The following is a 9154-nucleotide window of genomic DNA, read 5'->3' as shown; positions in this document are numbered from 1 at the left end:
GTGCACACAGCCCAGGGGCCCCAAGTCTGCCTGAGACAAGCAGGGCTGCAACCTCGGGCTCCTTGACGAGGCAGGTGCTTACGGATCCTCACTCGTCACAGGGCATGCCAGCCCAGACACTAGGGATACAACCATGTACACATATACTCACACAGAGACATACGCAAAACAGATACCAACACAGCCACGCACACACACAGGTGCAGGTCCACACACAGACCCACACACATGCACACAGATACACACTGTACGAGCCAGGATCTGTATGAATGAACAGAGGCGATGCTGCTGGCCCACCTGCCGAGAGCACAGAGGACAGCCCTCTCTGGCCCCGCACTGGTCCCTGGCCAGCAGCTCTCTTTGATGAGCAAAGGGGAAACCTCAACCCCTGCTTTTCCCCTACCCAGCCCCCTCTCCTGGCTCACACAGTACAGAGATACGACAGCCAGGGCTGAAAGATCTGACCTTGAGTATGATCTTCCATGCTCGGCAGATGTGATGGGGGGAAAGGAAGAGGCTGAGGAATGCACGCAGGGTTCCTCCGCACGTTGTCAATGCTCAACATCTGGTCTTTGAATGACTGGACTACCCAAAGTAGCTTCTCTTCTGTTTTTAAGGTGGTATCTCTCTGTATGTGTGTGCCCCTATAACCACATAGCTGGAGCTCCCAGCAGCCCCAAACACACACACACACACACACACACACACACATACACACACACACACACACAGTCCTTCTGGAAAGTGTTGGAGCTGGGGACACTCACTCTCCCATGGGCACACTTCTCTGGCCTTGGCATAGTTGCTTCATGGGCACACCATTCTTCACAATAGTCATAACAAAAGCAGTGTTGCCAACTGTTCATCAACTCACACCCCAAACCTCTTTCACTTCCCTTCTCTTTTATCTATTCAAGGGACATGAAAGAGCCAGAAATACTCAGTGGGAGGAAAGACCTAAGCCTGAGCCCTGAGGGCTGAGCTGTTGGGTGAGAGACTGAGTACTCAAATCCCCCTCCAAATGTCCCTGGACACCCGCCTCTCCAGCAGTGGGCCAGGTACTCCAGCTGGACATTACTGGCGCTGAGGTGGTGGGTGGGGGAGAGGGGGAGAGGGGCAGCAGGCCCCACTAGGCCCTAGTTATGCAGGTGAGTCATCCGTGTGACCTCACCCTGACCCAGCCGCGAGGCTCAACCCCTGGGTGTTTCAGAGAAAAGTATAGAGCAGAAGCTGCATTATCTAGCTACCTAATGCAGAGGCACAAGTGAGCTGAGAGAGCCACATTGTCAGCTCCATGCTGCTGCTAAGCGATGCTCAAGCCAGGCCCAGGGGCCCTGGTTACACAGTGTGGCCTATAAACGGCAGGATTGTCCGGCCTCTTGACGCTCAGCGCCCTCCCCATCCTGGGCCCTAGGACTCTTCACTAGACACAGACCAGAGAATGGCTGCAGCCTAAATCAGAACCCCCTCCAGGAAAGCCAAAAGCATGGAAAAGTGCTAAGAATCTCCACTATAACCCAGTGCCCCCACCTGGAAGAGCAGGTGCTGGCACTCCTGGGATATCTGCTGACAGTTGAGTGCAAGACGTCTAAAGCCATCTTCCTGCAGGAAAGCAGTATCATTCTTTTCCCCATTCTCAAGGCCAGAACACTGAGGCTCAGCGACATCAGGCTATATGACTAGGATCCTTATGAGAAGGGCAGAAGCAAACCCTCTGCCCCCAAGTTGCAGGCTTCACGGTCTTCCACAGGGCAACCAACTGGTAGAGGGGACCCAGGGCTTTCCTGACACAGGCCATGGCTGCAGCATCACCAGGAAGGCCAGGAGAGCAGGCCGAGAGAAGGATCTGGATTGAGGTGGCCTCAAGCTGAATGTGTGGCCCCCCACATCAACTGAGCTAAGCCCTGAGCTAAGGGCTGAAGCTGAGGGCCCGCTCCTGAGGCCAAGAAAAGCTTGTCCCTGTGTGCCTCGGTCTTCCAGAGGTGATTGTTGTGTGCCAGCAACCTGCTGAACACTTCTTTCCAAAGAGGCAGGTGACCCAGGGCTCTGGGCACCACTGACAGCTCCACTGTGACTCCACCATTTACCCTATGTCCTTAGAGAGGCCACACAGCCCCCCAAGTTTCTTTAGTTGTCCAATGGATGGGCAGTGGGAGCAGCTTGGCAGAATGTGGACGCCACCCTGACCTCATCCTTCCAGTGGGTGAACACAGAGACCAGTAAGAAGTAGGGGTTGCTAAATGTGCCCATCAGAGGGCCAGAAGCCCTGCCCTTGTCCCCATTCCTCTCCTGTACATTCACTCTGGTTGGTGTTACCCTGCCTACCTCCAGTAAGGACAGTCTGTGGAAGGTTTGGTTTTGGTATGACCCAGTGCCAAGCCTGACCTTACTCCCTCTGTCATCTCCTGCTTAGCTCCAGCCCCAGCGCATCTCAAATGTACCTGCTGAGCAAATGAGACCCTACAAAGCGCTAGACCCTGGGCTAGAACCCTTCAAGCCCCGCAGGGCCGTGCACAGGGAAGTCCTGGGGCGACAAAGATGAAAGCATGTGGCTACACGAGGAGGGTGATACAGGCCTGAAGACCTGGGACTGCAGACCGGTGTGGAGGGACGCAGCCGCTGGCTGTGTTGACCTGCTTCAGAGCCCAACCCTGCCAAGGACTGGCTGTGCGGGGCCTTGATAAATTACATTTGCTTCTCTGTGTCTTGATTGACTGAGGTTGTGGGACACCCATGCCAAACAGTTGCCATTAGGATTGCTTGGATGTATACATGTGGCAGTGTCGAGCCCTGAACCTGCAGCCAGGAGCCTGTGGGCTCCCAGGACCTGGACTGTTCCGCACAGGAAAGCAGCCACCTGGACATAGGTGTTTCCCTGCTGCTACACACGCCTTCAAGTTCTTTCTGGATGCCTGAAACCCCTTCACTCTGGTCTAGAGTGGTCACACTGCATTTTTAAAAAATTTTTTATGTTGATGATCTTCATATAGTTGATTAGGCCTTAAAGGGTCAAGGGTTACAGGAAAGTGGGTAAGACCATTGTTTCCACATTCTTTTTTTCCTTCCTATATCTTGGGGAAAAGGAGAGACAAAAGGAGAAGCCACGCTCATCCTCCCAATCATCCCAGAGTCCCCAATGTGGGGTATGCTCCGAGGGCATTGCTCAAGTGGTTTCGATAGTTCAACTGATCTGAATTGCTGGCAATCTCACCATTCCAAGCACAATGAGATTTCTTCAGAATCCACTGACTGACATAGTCCACCTTAGTGTCTCCATTTGCCTAGATTTTCACTGCCAATACTTGGCTGGGGTAGTTAATCAATTTGTTCTGTCCTCTGTTGTGGTACCAGGTGTACTATGCAAGTTCTGATGGACTGCCATATTCTCCATGGGCACCTGGATATGCTGTCCACTGCTCTGTCTGAGCCACTGCGGAGGTTCAGCTTTGACACATGCACTGCATGGTCGTACCATGGAACCTGCACTTCATGGTTGGCGTTCTGAGTCACACAGCATTTCTAGTGAGAAACTGAGCATCCTTGCGCTAAATGGTCCACAGTCTACTGGGCAAAGTCAAGAGTCCTGGATGGGAAAATAGGAGCTTTGAGCTTGGTTTTGTCTTGAAATATATATTTATATATCATATTCTATACTATACATATTACACATTGTGTGTGTGTGTGTGTGTGTGTGTGTGTGTGTGTGTAGAGAGAGAGAGAGTGTGTGTGATGGAGCTGAAGAGAAACTGTATGAATTCTCATTCTGGGGTTCACTCCCCAGATCTCCACAATGACCCTCAGCCATACCATAGGCCATTCAGACTAGCTCTCCCAAGATTACACCAGGAGCCAACTCAGTCCAGATCTCCTTAGTTAGTGGCAGGAACCCAAAAGATCTGCTACTTCACAGGGTCTGCACTAGCAGAAAGCTGGAGGTAGAAGCTGGAAGCAGGTCTCAACCTAGGAGTTCCCAGGTGGGACATGGGCTTCCCAACAGCAGGTGTCTAAATGCTAGGGTCTTGCAACCCCAGCTCTGTGTTGAACCTGTGGCTTTGTGTGGGCCTCCACACCTCCTATGGTAACTTAGGGGATGGTCTAAAATAAGGTTCTGATTGCCAATGGTGTCTCTGATGGCTGAGACTCTAGAATTCCATTTCTGTGCTGTTTGCTCATTGCATAGTGACCAGCACAGTGACACTGACTATATGTCAGAGACTCCTAACGGTCACTACCAGCTATTAAATGCCATTATACAATCCATGTTGAAGTCCCAGCCACCTCTTAACCATCCTCGCCCTAAAGACAAGCAAAAAAGAATGATGATCAGTGGCTGGTGAAAAGCCAACAGCCAGGCTCAGACTCATTCAGTCATGCCAAATCCGTACAGCCCTGTGAGGTAGGAATCATTGCCTCTATTTCACTAATTAAAAAAAAAAAAAAGATGCTGAGGTCCAGAGAGAAGTGGCACAGCCCATGTCAGTGTTGCTGTGTTGCAGATGACCGTCCTGAGGACATTCTGCCTCTGACCTCTGTCTCCATGCATCCTGGTTATTTGAAGAGAGATGCCTTAGACACTGCTGGAAATTCCTCTGCAGCTACTCTGGGCCTCTAAGAGAGTTGCAGTTCTCCGGGGCTCCAGCCTTTGGCTACAGGTCCACGCTCCAGCTCAGCCCAGCAAGAGCGAAGACACACAAGGAAGCAGCTGGAAGACAAGCACACGCCTCCCCTCCGACGGCTTCCCCACTGAGACCAGGACGGAGAGTCCATCCCACTGGCACCGTGGGCTCCATGCTTCACTCTCAGTATCTTCTTTTGCCCCCTGTGCAAGACAGAGAGACAAAGAGCTTGTATCTGGCTGGCTTGTTCCCCCAAATGCCCCCAAACAGCCAGGAACCCAGAGTTTCATCTGAATGTCCCTTGTGGGTGGCAAGGTCCCCATATTCTTGAGCCATCACCTGTTGCCTGCCAGGGTACTCATCAGCTGGAGGCTGGAATCAGAAGTGGACTTGAACCCAGAGGCACTGAGACTGCAGCTGCAGGTGTTCCAGGGGGTGTCTTAACTGTCATGCTGTCATACTGAAGCCCACTCCTGGCTGGGATGGTTTTCCAGCTTCATAGGAGGGTCTCTATTGAGCCAGTGAGGAAATTTATCTAAGCAGCGAACCATTCAGGCTAAATTATATTACCGAGGCTACTTTCTAAAATCCCAGCAGATCCTGGAAGGGAGGTTTGTTTTTCCACTTTTGGGAAAGGAATTTGTACTGCGGGCTGCAGGCCCAGCCTTCAGCGAGGCAAGCGAGAAGGTTGTGAAGGAGGATGCAGCTCCGACCTCAGATGCCCCTCCGGGTACCAGACCAACATCAGTACTGACTTTCCTCTGCAGCCTGCTGCTGGCTATGCTCACCTTTCCCCCCCTCCCCCACCCGCCCAAGACCAAAGATAAAGAGGAAGCTGCTGCTGGCTTTTCTGAATGTCCCCTAGCAAAGTGAAAATTGGAGCCTGTGAAAAGGAGGGTGACTCATCCCCCATGCAGGGATGGGACTAGACCCGAGCAGAGGGGGTCTTGGGAAGACCTGGGCTTTTGTTCCCTTTAGGACCAAAATGAATCACCCATCTCATGAAGTCACACTGGCCAGTCCCAAAGTTTCCCAGGTAGAACCACCGCAGGCATCAACCGTGAAGAAAGGGGCCTATCTGTGGGCACCCACAGAAGCCAACAGGGTGAGCACCTCCTCGCTCTGTACGCGCCAACCACTCTTGGAAGAGGCCAGATGAGGCCTGTTTTGGAAGCAAAGTGGAAAGTGAAAGACGGAGGTCAGGGCGAAGTCTCCCAGGAGGCTTGTGAGCGACCTACACCTGCTAGGGCTGCTTGGAATGTGGCTCCTTTACTCCCTGATCCAGGCAGGGCAGGAAGCAGGGGACAGCAGGTGTTGCACGGACATCACCAGGCACCAGGCATTCCACACACTCTCCGTTCTCCCGTTCCCTGCCTAGGAAGAATGTGGGCTTCATGCCACAGGCAAGGTCATGGGGGCCCAGGCCTCAGCTTCTTTGCGTGCTTGTCACAGAGCCCTGGCCTTCTTCGGTGGGCACTGAAGGCTCGCTGTGCATGTCACCTCCTGGGCTGGCCCAGAGGGGCTGGAGACCTTAACTGAGTAACCTGGGTTGTCTCAGAGGAGCCTGCTGCCAGGAGAGGACTATGGGCTGGGGCCCTCAGCATTCCAGAAGCCAGATGTGGGAGCCTGACATCACCCAGCAAGCTGGGCACTGTGCCAGGCTGTGCTCTGCTGGCCGCTGGCCGGGGCCCCTGGCTCCTCCTGCTCTCACCTCCCTTTCCTCAGCATGAAAGAGGCTGAGCAGGTCTGGCAGCAGTTCCTCAGCATCTGGCAGAACATTCTGCCCTGTGGCTCACTCCTCTCACTCCTCAGCCGTCCCTCGGGATGGTGGTGACTCATATTTCCATTTTCAGTGCAGGGCTAGCTAGGCCCCAGATCTTTCCATGATCATCAGCACTGGCTATATGGTATTGAACTCAGGGGCATGAGCTGTGACATCAGACAGCTCCAAGTTCAAGTCCTCCTTCTGCTGCATGCTGACTGAGTTCAAACAAGTAGCCTACCATCTCCAAGCCCCAGAGGCCCACAACTGTCAATTCTGATGCCTCTTTTGGGCTTGCAGTTTTGAAAAATGAGCTACTACTTCCTATCAAGTTTCTCTTTACCTCTCACAGGCCAGGGAGAGAAAAAGCTCAGGGCAGACCTTTCGAAATGGGTGACAAGGGGTCACCATCATGATAAACTGGGTTAAGTAGCCACCTGCAATGCGGGAATCCCAGTTTGTGTTCCAGCTGCTGCACTTTCAATCCAGCTTCCTTCTAATGATCTAGGGGAAACAGCAGGAGATGGGCAAAGTACTAGGGCTCCTGCACCCACCTGAGCAAATTAGAGAAAGCTCCTGGCTTCTGACTTCAGCCTAGCCTAGCCCTGACGGTTGTAACCATTTGGGGTATGAACCACAGCTGATGGAAGGTCCTTCTCTTTCTCCATCCCCTGCTCTCTCTCTCTGTGTGTGTGTGTGTGTGTGTGTGTGTGTGTGTGTAAAACTTTGTCTTTCAAATAAATAAATCTTTTAAAACAGATTTTTTAAAAGATTTTGTTTTTATTTGAAAGGCAGGTTTACAGAAAGGAGAGACAGAAAGACAAACATCTTCCATCTGCTGGTTCACTCCCCAAATGGCCACCACAGCCTGAGCTGAGCTGATCCAGAGCCAGGAGCTGAAAATTGCTTGCAGATCTCTCACATGCGTACAGGGATCCGAGGACTTTAGCAAGCCTCCGCTGCTTTCTCAGGTCGTAAGAAGGGAGCTGACTTGAAAGTGAAGCAGCCGGGAAATGAACAGTACTCATACGGGATACCAGGACCAGAAGTGGAAGCTTAGCCTCATATGCCATCATGCTGGCCTTTTAAATACATACATTTAAAAAAAAAACTATCATATATATATATATATAAATGGACTCTGATTTTTAATGGTTCAGCCTGTGATTTTTCAACTTTCTAGAAGGGCAAAGGTATACTCATATAACCATTCTGGGTTTTACTGTTAGCACAATATTGAATCATCCACTTGAAAGAGTCAATATTTTATTATCAGATAAGCCTTTTATATTATTAGATGACTTTGCCCAACTGTAGGCTAACCTAGATGTTCTAAGCATGGTTAAGAGAGGCATGGCTGAGCTACCGTGTTTGGTGGGCAAGACAGATCAGACCCCCCCACACACTTTGAGAATGAGGAGACTGAGGCCCAGAGAGCTAAAGTTGCTTGCCAGAGACCCTCTAGCTTCCGAGTTCTCGCTGTCTACCATCCTGCTGAGATGAAACATCAGGAGGGAAGCAGGCCAGACCTGCTGCTGAGCTCTGAATAGGTCTTCCCGGCTGGTAGTATTAGGTCTACGGTTCTCACTTGGCCATCATTGTGGCCGAGGCTTGGAAGTTACAACAGGAGCAGGCTCAGTGGGTCCACCCTGGGCGTGTGGCTCCCTCCCACATGCCAGGTCAAGATTCTTATCAAGTGTTCTTGAGCAAGTGTCTCAACTACCTCCCTGTGCCTCAGTTTCCCCATTTGCCAAGTGCAGGTGTTCTTCCTCATCTGCAGAATAGGAGGCGGTGAGCGTATGCTAGGTTTGGACTCTGTACAAAGCAGCAGGTGGTGAGCCTGCTACTTATAAAAAAGTGAGGCTTAGGCTCCATGCACTGGCTCAATTGGCTAATCCTCCCCCTTTAAGCCCCGTGATCCCATATGGGCACCAGTTCATGTCCCGGCTGCTCCACTTGCCTTCCAGATCCCTCCTCGTGGCTGGGAAGGCAGTAGAGGATGATTTAAAGCCATGGGACCCTGTACCTATGTGGGAGACCCAAAAGAAGCTCCTGGCTCCGGGCTTTGGATCAACTCAGTTCTGGCCATTGCAGCCAGTTTGTGAGTGAACCAACGGGTGGAAGACCTTTCTCTCTGTCTTTCCTTCTCTCTGTAAATCTGCCTTTCTAATAATAATAATAATAATAATAATAATAATAATAATAACAAGAATAAATCTTAAAAGAAAAAGAAAAATGAGGCTTGCAACATAGACTCCCAAAGCCTGGAAAGCCAAAGCCAAGTGTCCCTCCAAGAGGCCACAGTGAAAGGCCACAGGCATGGGATGATCAGGGAAGGCCACTAAAAGGGCAGCAGGCCGAACCACACCGGGGACAGACACACCAGCACCGGAAGGAATGCATGTTCAGGTAAACGATCAGGGGACCCACACCTCTTTGCCACCATGTGTCACTGATGGCATCTTGCTTCTTATTCCACTTCCCAGACACACGCCACCTCACCTGGCTCAGCTGGCACCTCATGGCACAAAGCCTGCTTGTCCTCTCTATCACCCTGGGAGAACAACCCAGCCCCCTCCAGGTCCCCGCTCAGCCACCTGCATCCCATGCCGAGGGACAGGTGACATCTGCTCTGTCCTGTCTGGTCCTCCGCGGCCCCTTCCCCTGTTTCTAGGCAATCAGCCTTGTCTGTTCTCAGGAGCCATGGGAGCTTGTCTCGCGATGAGCAGCAGTGTGACATGGAGGGTGAGTCCAGCCCTGGGCAGTTGAACAGTAA

The sequence above is a fragment of the Ochotona princeps genome, chromosome 19 (genome assembly GCF_030435755.1).
Source record: "Ochotona princeps isolate mOchPri1 chromosome 19, mOchPri1.hap1, whole genome shotgun sequence".
Taxonomy (NCBI): domain Eukaryota; kingdom Metazoa; phylum Chordata; class Mammalia; order Lagomorpha; family Ochotonidae; genus Ochotona; species Ochotona princeps.
This window is presented reverse-complemented; position numbering follows the sequence as displayed.